We start from the raw sequence: 9491 nt of genomic DNA, 5'->3' as shown, positions 1-9491 counted from the left end.
GTTCCGTATTCTCATATGCTCAAGTAGGCGGCACAATTCGAAATAATGTGACTGAACATCAGTCTTTTTTCGTATACTTAATCTGTCTTCCGCATTCTGTACAATCATAGATGAATTTTTTACTTTGAAAATGAAGCTATAATGCATAAGTAGATCGTAAAACTTCATATATGCAGTGATTGCGTGATGGAATTCATTTTCCTTACACAACTCAATATCGCAGTAGCTGCATGTACACTTCCACACTTCCACCACCATGTGAAACAGCCGCGGATGATTGCTTCAAGGCCGGCCGAAGTGGCCGTGCGGTTAAAGACGCTTCAGTCTGGAACCGCAAGACCGCTACGGTCGCAGGTTCGAATCCTGCCTCGGTCATGGATGTTTGTGATGTCCTTAGGTTAGTTAGGTTTAAAGCCGGCCGAAGTGGCCGTGCGGTTAAAGGCGCTGCAGTCTGGAACCGCAAGACCGCTACGGTCGCAGGCTTGAATTCTGCCTCGGGCATGGATGTTTGTGATGTCCTTAGGTTAGTTAGGTTTAACTAGTTCTAAGTTCTCGGGGACTAATGACCTCAGCAGTTGAGTCCCATAGTGCTCAGAGCCACTTAGTTAGGTTTAAGTAGTTCTAAGTTCTAGGGGACTAATGACCTCAGCAGTTGAGTCCCATAGTGCTCAGAGCCATTTGAACCATTTGATTGCTTCAATTCGCCGCAAAAAAAAAAAAAAAAAAAAAAAAAAAAAAAAAAAAAAAAAAAAAAAACAAGCATGAGTATTAACCATAAGCTGCTTACTACAAATATTGTTTAGAGTTCTACATTTATGTTGTTACAAAAGTTCAGGAACCATTTGTGACGATGACGCTGTTCATCAACCCGAGGCAAAATCTATTTTGGTATAGTATTTGGGCGGTGATCTACAGTCAGCAAACACCTCACGGGTCAACGTTATCTTCGAGCAGGAAGAAAAAGCTTTTATTAAATTGTTTTTGTCATACCACTTTCTTAACTGCAGTATATATTTTTAATGCAATATTTCCCGTCTTTTGATAAGAGACTGTAATCTAAAAAGCGATATGCGGAAAGAAAATTAGCGAGGAAAGAGGAATAAGTCACCTTTGATAAACTTCATTGACTAGTATAAATGCAAGCGTGTCAAAAGTTCAATCCAAAATGTATAAAAGAGGACCACTTCCACTGTCACCCTTTTGAACGAGTGTAGCTTACCAAATTACATATTTCCTTGTAGAAGCGGCTAGATGAAAGGCGAGACTGGAGACTTGTAATTGTACCCTCGCACTTCTAATCACAGGCTACAGTTAAAGCGCTTGTCCTAATGACAAAGAATTGCAACGTAGAAATTCTCATCAGACCTGCAAGATTATGATACAAGATTGTGCTGCGAGGGATGTTCCGAACTACAAAATTCATTTCCACTTCCCTTCGGAAAAGACCTCCGGTTCATGACTTTGTAACAAAGTTCCTTTTTTTTTGTAACAAAGTTCCTTCAGTGAGGCTTCAGTTTAAACGATATCGTCATAAACGCAAGCAAACAATATTTTCGTGTTACCAAACTGGAGGTATCGGGATGGAAACAGAACTGTTGGTGTGATTTGATTCTCTCATTCTTGTTCATTGACTTCTCCCTTAAAACATCGAAAACAACATTAGCCTTCACAAGCACTCTCCACAAGTTTCCAAACTGTTTAGTAACTCATATGAGATGTACACAAAACTGAAGAATGAGTCCTAGAATAGGATGAGGTCTTGATTACAGCGCGATGTCTTAAAAAGTTTTCCTGGCACATACTAAACATACCTTCTTCTTTTGACACTATATTTTGCGCGACTTTATAATTGTGTATGCAGGACTCGCGCCGCAATACACTGATTTCCATAGTACCCTGAAGAAAACATAAAAGAGACAAAACTCCGAACTTCGTGAATATAATAAACGATAGTTCACCCATATGACTAGCAATGAATAATTAGTGAAAACTCTGTTCCAGACAAGTAATTCATGCGCTGAACAGCCAAGGGTTAAAACGTTACTTGCCAGCAATTGAAACAAAGAAAGGGACCAAGATGAGAGTTCAATGCTCAGTTTACACCGAGGTCGTTAGATCCGGTGGAACCATCCCGCCAAAAGCCTTAAGATAGTGAAACAAACCATAGAAAATCCAATCTGTATAACTTGACTAGGATTTGATTTTCAGCCTTGTCGAACGTGAATCCAGTGTCCCAGCCTCTGTGCCCCCTCGCTCGGTCATCCTGCCACCATCTCCTAAGCAAGATAGGTTCGAGAACGTGTATTGCCCTACACAGCGGGAAAGTGAGGAAAAAGAAGTGACGATTAAAGCTTTGAATCGGATAGTGAAGCTCAATTTAGCGGGTATTGTATTCTTCTTCCACTCTTTACCTCCAACATTGAGTCGTATGATATTGGCACTGTATAAAGCGAATGTGATAGTTTAATATAGCAGAAGTGATGGTAATTTACAAAATGAGTATTTGTCTAGTTTTTCGTGGTGGTGTATATGATCATCACAGGAAGTGGACTTCTTACTCCTTGCAAAGCTGCTGCCAGTGTGCTAATGTTCTGCGGAGACCATACCAGTGAGCAGAAATACACCTCCCAACAGCTTTCCAGACGTGCTCCACGGGATTCAGGTTGAGAATGGATCTGCCTACTCCACGAGCTGAAGTGTTTGTTGTTGAAAACATCGGTGCATGAGACGAGTCCATCTTGTAGCATGACTGTTGCGCCGGCGATAAGCATCAAGGATGAAAACTCTGCAGACTTGCCACCTCACAGTTTCACCTGAAGGTCAGTGAGTCTAACGATGCCCCCTTTCAATGGTTTCCGATAGAAGATAATGGCTTGCGACACCTTGCACCATTTCACATTATCAGGGATTTTCACATGTCTACAAGTCCTGTAATAGTCTCTTGATTTTCCTTGAGCCTTGCTTCCACTGACAAGGGTAAGTAATAAAAAATGTAACTTCAGCCGCATGAGTTAAACTTCGATTACATGATGAATGAAATCTGAAGGCCGTAAATTCAAGTAAATGCCAAGGAATTACAATTACAAACAACTTAAATTGGAAAGAACACATAGAAAATGTTCTGGGGAAGGCGAGCCAAAGCCTGCGATTTACTGGCAGCACATTTAGAAGATGCAACAGTTCTACTAAAGAGACTGCCTAAACGACGTTTGTCCGTCCTCTTTTCGAGTACTGCTGCGCGATGTGGGATGCTTACGAGGTGGGATTAACGGAATACATGGAGAACGTTCAAAGAAGAGCAGCATGTTTTGCACTATCGAGAAATAGAGGAGAGACTGTCATAGACATGATACAGGATTTGGGGTTCGAGATCATTAAAACAGAGGCGTTTCTTGTTGCAGCGGGATCTTCTCACGAAATTTCAATCATCAACTTTCTCCTCCGAATGCGAAAATATTTTGTTGATGCCGACCTACATAGGGAGAAACGATCATCATAATCAAATAAAGGAAATCAGAGCTTTTTTTCCGCACGCTGTTCGAGAATGGAATAACAGAGAATTACTGTGAAGGTTTTGCGATGAACCCTTTACCAGGCACTTTTGTGTGATTTGCAGACTATCCATGTAGATGCAGATATAGATGTAGAAGGATGAGAATACCTCGCTGGAGGAGGAAGTTCTTCGTGCAGTTGATGACAATCGTAGTGTCAGCGTAAGACAATTAGTCGCAACAAGTAATGTTGACCACGTGACTGACTGGAGAATGCTACATGAGAACCTGCTGCATCCGCACCACGTACAGCATGTGTGCAGGCGCTATCAGAAGCTATTCCTTCACGGGTACACTTCCGCGAATGGTTCATTCAGCAATGTGTCAACCCTCACTTCACTGCAAATGCGGTGTTTGCGGATGAGGCTTCGTTTCAAGGTAGATGGTTAATGTGTTGAAGAGTTGTAGAAAATTAGCTCTAACATGAAAATTAAACACTATCGGGCCTATGCCCGTATAACATGTTTTTCCTCTGCGTGTGAGGAATTTTTGCTGAAAGTTTGACCATGCCTTTTTATGACACCAAATGTATCTTCCCTTCTAGTTCATCAGATGAGCGTTTCCTGCCAGAACCTGGCTGCTTACACTCCTTGTGCTAGCAACTTGTCATACCACACTTTAAGCGTGACTCCCTTTGAAATGCATGTCGAAAATTTTTTTGGACAGCAATGTTTTGTTCCATTCGCGCATACTACACCATGCAGTAAGCTCTTTCTTGAGATGAAGACTTTTTGGTGATTATGTAGCACCTGAAACAAAAGGAATCGTTAGGAAGGAATCTATGTAAGACTTTTTGAGTTGTTCCAGACCGCAGGTATCTATGTCTCATACTTTCTTTCTTTTTAATTCAGTATGGTAAACAGGGAGGTTTGATGTGGCAACCCAGTATTATTTCACGTGTCTGCACGTTTGTACCTCAAGACAGTCATCTTGGCTGCACGTGGTAGTGAATGAAGCTGACAACCGCTGAAAGTGTTAGTCACAATGTCATTCATGCAATATATCAAATCTGTGGAGCAACGCTTATCGAAAGTCTTTGATAAATAAGATAATACACTCTAAGTCGCTCCACGTAGAGGTTACGGAAATTAGCCACAAACTGATGTTCAAACAGGTATCAGCCGCCCGGAGTGGCCGAGCGGTTCTAGGCGCTACAGTCTGGAACCGCACGACCGCTACGGTCGCAGGTTCGAATCCTGCCTCGGGATGTGTGTGATGTCCTTAGGTTAGTTAGGTTTAAGTAGTTCTAAGTTCTAGGGGACTGATGACCTCAGAAGTTAAGTCCCATAGTGCTCAGTGCCAAACAAGTATCGGAGAAAAATGCAGGACTGTAAACTTTGGCGACCGATGGATGAATGTGTGCGCTTCTGCGCAATTTCACAGCGCAACTGTCAAGGATAGTAAACAGGTAACATGTCGATAACAGGGCATAAAGTCTTTGGGAATATCATTTCGTGTACTCAGTTGGACATACGAGCAAACAATATACGTAGATGCCAAAATTTGAGAGAGAACGTGTAGTTGGGCTGTTAGCGTAATCAGTTTGTCGCTCGACATTTAAATAGGAACGATGCCACTGTTCGACGATGTTGGTAGGAATGGGTGAAACATGGCCGAACACAGCGTCAAGAGGTAAGCGGTCGACCTAGAGAGGGCAGAACGTGAGGACAGAGCAATAGTCAGAGACGCACCTAGAGCTCAGATTTATCATTATCGTTGATCCGACGTGCAATTGGTGCTTCTGTGACCACAAGGACCTTAACAGGAGGCTAAAAGAAACGGGACTGAGCGCACGGCGTCCCTTTCGCTGACTACCATTGATCTCTGTACACTAACAAGCCTGTTTGCAGTGGTATCGGACACAGACGGACTTGAATCTCATTGACTAGAGCAGAATTGTCTTCAGTGGTGATTCCTGCTCCGAACTGAGCCCTGATGTGTATCTGGAAGACGACCCAGTCTCGTGATGACTGGGTGTTGTGTGATGTCCTTAGGTTAGTTAGGTTTAAGTAGTTTAAGTTCTAGGGGACTGTTGACCATAGATGTTAAGTCCCATAGTGCTCAGAGCCATTTGAACCATTTTTTAGACGACCCAGACACCGATGGGATACCAACCTGGCTGCCGTCCACCATACTGCCCGACAACCAGGAGTGATAGCCCGAGGTACCATTTCATGTCATAGCAGAACCCCTTTGTTGTCATACACAGTATCCATATAGCATAGCGGTACGTCGACGATATTCTACGCCACGCTTTCCTGCCCATCATGGCAATCAATCCTCCTCTTCCATTTCAACAATATATCCCCATCCACATGGCGAGAGTTTCTGCTGCTTGTCTTCGCGCTGGCCAAACCCTGTCGTGCCAGCAAGGTCACCGAATCATTCGCCAATTGAGAGCACTTGGAGCCTTATGGACAGGGCCCTCCAACAAGCCTGGGATTTTGACGATATAACTCGACAGTTGCACAGAACGCGGCACTATATCCCTCGGGAAGACATTCAGCAACTCCGTCAATCAATCCCCAAGCCTAATAATTGCTTGGATAGGGCCACAGGCGGACCAACACATTATTGACTTGCTCAATTTATGAAGCTGTTCCTCTTGAATAAATCATCCCATTTTCCTGAAATTGCCATAACTAGTTTGTTTGTACATGCACGTCACATCTACCCATTTCCGTCCCATTCGGGTTAATTCCTTCGCGGTGCGGCTTTTTTTTTGTGCCTAGAGTATATATCAACACTTCCTGGCAGATTAAAACTGTGTGCCGGAGCGAGTCTCGAACTCGGGACCTTTGCCTTTCACGGGCAAGTGCTCTACCAACTGAGCTACCCAAGCACGACTCACGCCCCGTCCTCACAGCTTTACTTCTGCCAGTACCTCGTCTCCTACCTTCCAAACTTTACAGAAGCTCTCCTGCGAACCAAGCAGGTCTAGCACTCCTAAAAGAATGGATACTGCGGAGACATGGCTTAGCCACGGCCTAGGGATGTTTACAGAATGAAATTTTCACTCTGCTGCAGAGTGTGCGCTGATATGAAACTTCCTAGCAGATTACAACTGTGTGCCGGAGCGAGTCTCGAACTCGGGATCTTTGTCTTTCGCGGGCAAGTGCTCTACCAACTGAGCTACCCAAGCACGACTCACGCCCCGTCCTCACAGCTTTACTTCTGCCAGTACCTCGTCTCCTACCTTCCCAACTTTACAGAAGCTCTCCTGCGAACCAAGCAGGTCTAGCACTCCTGAAAGAATGGATACTGCGGAGACATGGATTAGCCACAGCCTAGGGATGTTTCCAGAATGAGATTTTCACTCTACAGTGGAGTGTGCGCTGATATGAAACTTCCTGGCAGATTAAAACTGTGTGACGGACCGAGACTCGAACTCGGGCGTGAGTCGTGCTTGGGTAGCTCAGTTGGCAGAGCACTTGCCCCCGAAAGGCAAAGGTCCCTAGTTCGAGTTTTAATCTGCCAGGAAGTTTCATATCAGCGCACACTCCGCTGCAGAGTGGAAATCTCATTCTGTATTTCAACAGTTGATAACTGTACGTTCACTTCTCCTTTCGTAGAGGTGTACGCACTAAACGCAGTGTTGTCTGCCAGTTAAGGTGAGCAGCGTTCAGTGAGCAGTCAATACCGACCGATGTCATTCCACTTTTTTCCATTCAACACTATGCCATCAGCCATCTCCCCGGGAGTCTTCAAAGAGTGCGCGTACAGTATATGACAAGCGCAGCATGAAGAATCTCTGACGGCAGACAGTCTCAACCTCTGGTTCATTATCAACTTGTCTAGCGGAGAAGGCGAGCAGGATAAGACAGAAGACGCCCGCGCCGTGGCAGCACTGTGGGGCGGGCTGCTGAGTGCTGGCAGGAAGCGCAGCTCGTATTTCCGCGCCGCTACCCGCCGCCAGCCACCGTGTCTCCACTTTCCAGCGCGCGCCTCTGCGCGCCCTGCAGACAGCGCTCTCCGCCAAAGCGCGGGCGACACGCCAGCTCTTCCCCACTCCTCCTCCACCGATCTCTCTGTTTTTGCTGCGTCCGAGGGTACATAAAACAAAGGACTGATTACATGGTTAACTGAGGCTCAGGCAACGCGCAAACAGCATTAAGGGCAAAAGGGCATTGAAGGCATTTTCCAGAAAAACTGGAGGTCCACATGACTGATATGCACTGAAACGACAAAAGTCATGGGGTTCCTGCTAATATCGTGTCGGACCTCGTTTTTCCCGGCATTGTGCAGCGACTCGACGTTATATGGGCTCAACAAGTCCCAAAATTGTTCAAATGGCTCTGAGCACTATGGGACTTAACTTCTGAGGTCATCAGTCCCCTAGAACTTAGAACAACTTAAACTAATTAACCTAAGGACATCACACACATCCATGCCCGAGGCAGGATTCGAACCTGCGACCGCAGCGGTCTCGCGGTTCCAAACTGTAGCGTCTAGAACCGCACGGCCACTCCGGCCGGCCCAACAAGTCCCCAGTAGATATATTGTGCCATGCTGCCTCTTCAAATAATTAGAAAGTGTTGCCGGTGCAGGAGGTTGTGCACGAACTGACCTCTTGTTACACAAACGTTCGACGAGATTAATCGTGAGCGATCTGGGTGGCCAAATCATGCCCTCGAACGGTCCAGAATCTTCTTCAAACCAACCGCAAACAATTGTGGTCCAGTGACATGTCGCATTGTCATGCATAATAATTACAGCATTGTTTGGCTACAGCCTCTCAGTAGCCGAACATAACCATTTCCAGTCAATGATCAGTTCACTTCGATCAGAGGACCCCGTCCACTCCACATAATCACAGCTCACACTATTTGGAGCCACCATCAGCTTGCACAGTGCGTTGTTCACAATTTGAGTCCACGGCTTCATGGGGTCTGCGCCACGCTCGAACCCAACCATTAGCTCTTACCAACTGAAATCGGGAGTCATCTGACCAGGCCAAGGTCTTACAGTCGTCTAGGGTCCAAACGATATGGTCATGATCGAGGAGAGGCTCTGCAAGTGATGTCATGCTGTCAGCAAAGGGCACTCGCATCGGTCGCCATAGCCCCATTATCGTCATATTTCGCAGCACCGTCCTAACGAATACTTTCGTTGCACTTCCCACATTGACTTCTGCAGTTATTTCACACAGTGTTGGTTGTCTTTTAGCAGCGATAACTCTACGCAAACGCCGATGGTTTTGGTCGTTACGTTGAGGCCGTCGGCCACTAAGTTGCCTGTGGTGAACAGTAATGCCTGAAATTGGTGTGTTGCCGGCACACTCTTGACACGGTGGATCAAAATGGTTCAAATGGCTCTGAGCACTATGGGACTTAACTTCTGAGGTCATCAGTCCCCTAGAACTTAGAACCACTTAAACCTAACTAACCTAAGGACATCACACACATCCATGCCCGAGGCAGGATTCGAACCTGCGATCGTAGCGGTGGCGCGGTGCCAGACTGTAGCGCCTAGAACTGCTCGGCCACTCCGGCCGGCATACGTTTGACCCCGGCCGGCGACAAGGTGGATCTCGGAATATTGAATCTCCTAACTATTTCCGAAATGGAATATCCCATGTGTCTAACTCCAACTACCATTCCGCACTAAGAGTTTGTCAAATCCCGTCGTGCGGCCATAATCTCGTCGAAACATTTTCACACGAATCACCCGAGTACAAATGACAGCTCCGCCAATGTATTGCCCTACTATACCTTGTGTACGCGATACACCGCCATGCGTACACCTGAGTGCACAGACCAGAAACCAAACGTCTAGAAGCAAGTCGAAACACGAACAGCAAGAACGGAAGTACAGCTTAGGAGTTTGCTAGAAATACAGGAGATTCACACGAGTAAGAGACGACGGGACCTCAAAAAGTAAGCTATACTTGTCGTCCCACTGATCAACCAGAGTGACGTATTGTCAGAGGAGGGTTTCCTG

This window comes from Schistocerca americana, chromosome 4, assembly GCF_021461395.2.
Source record: "Schistocerca americana isolate TAMUIC-IGC-003095 chromosome 4, iqSchAmer2.1, whole genome shotgun sequence".
NCBI lineage: Eukaryota > Metazoa > Arthropoda > Insecta > Orthoptera > Acrididae > Schistocerca > Schistocerca americana.
The sequence above is the reverse complement of the archived record's forward strand: the minus strand, read 5'-3'. Positions refer to the sequence as shown.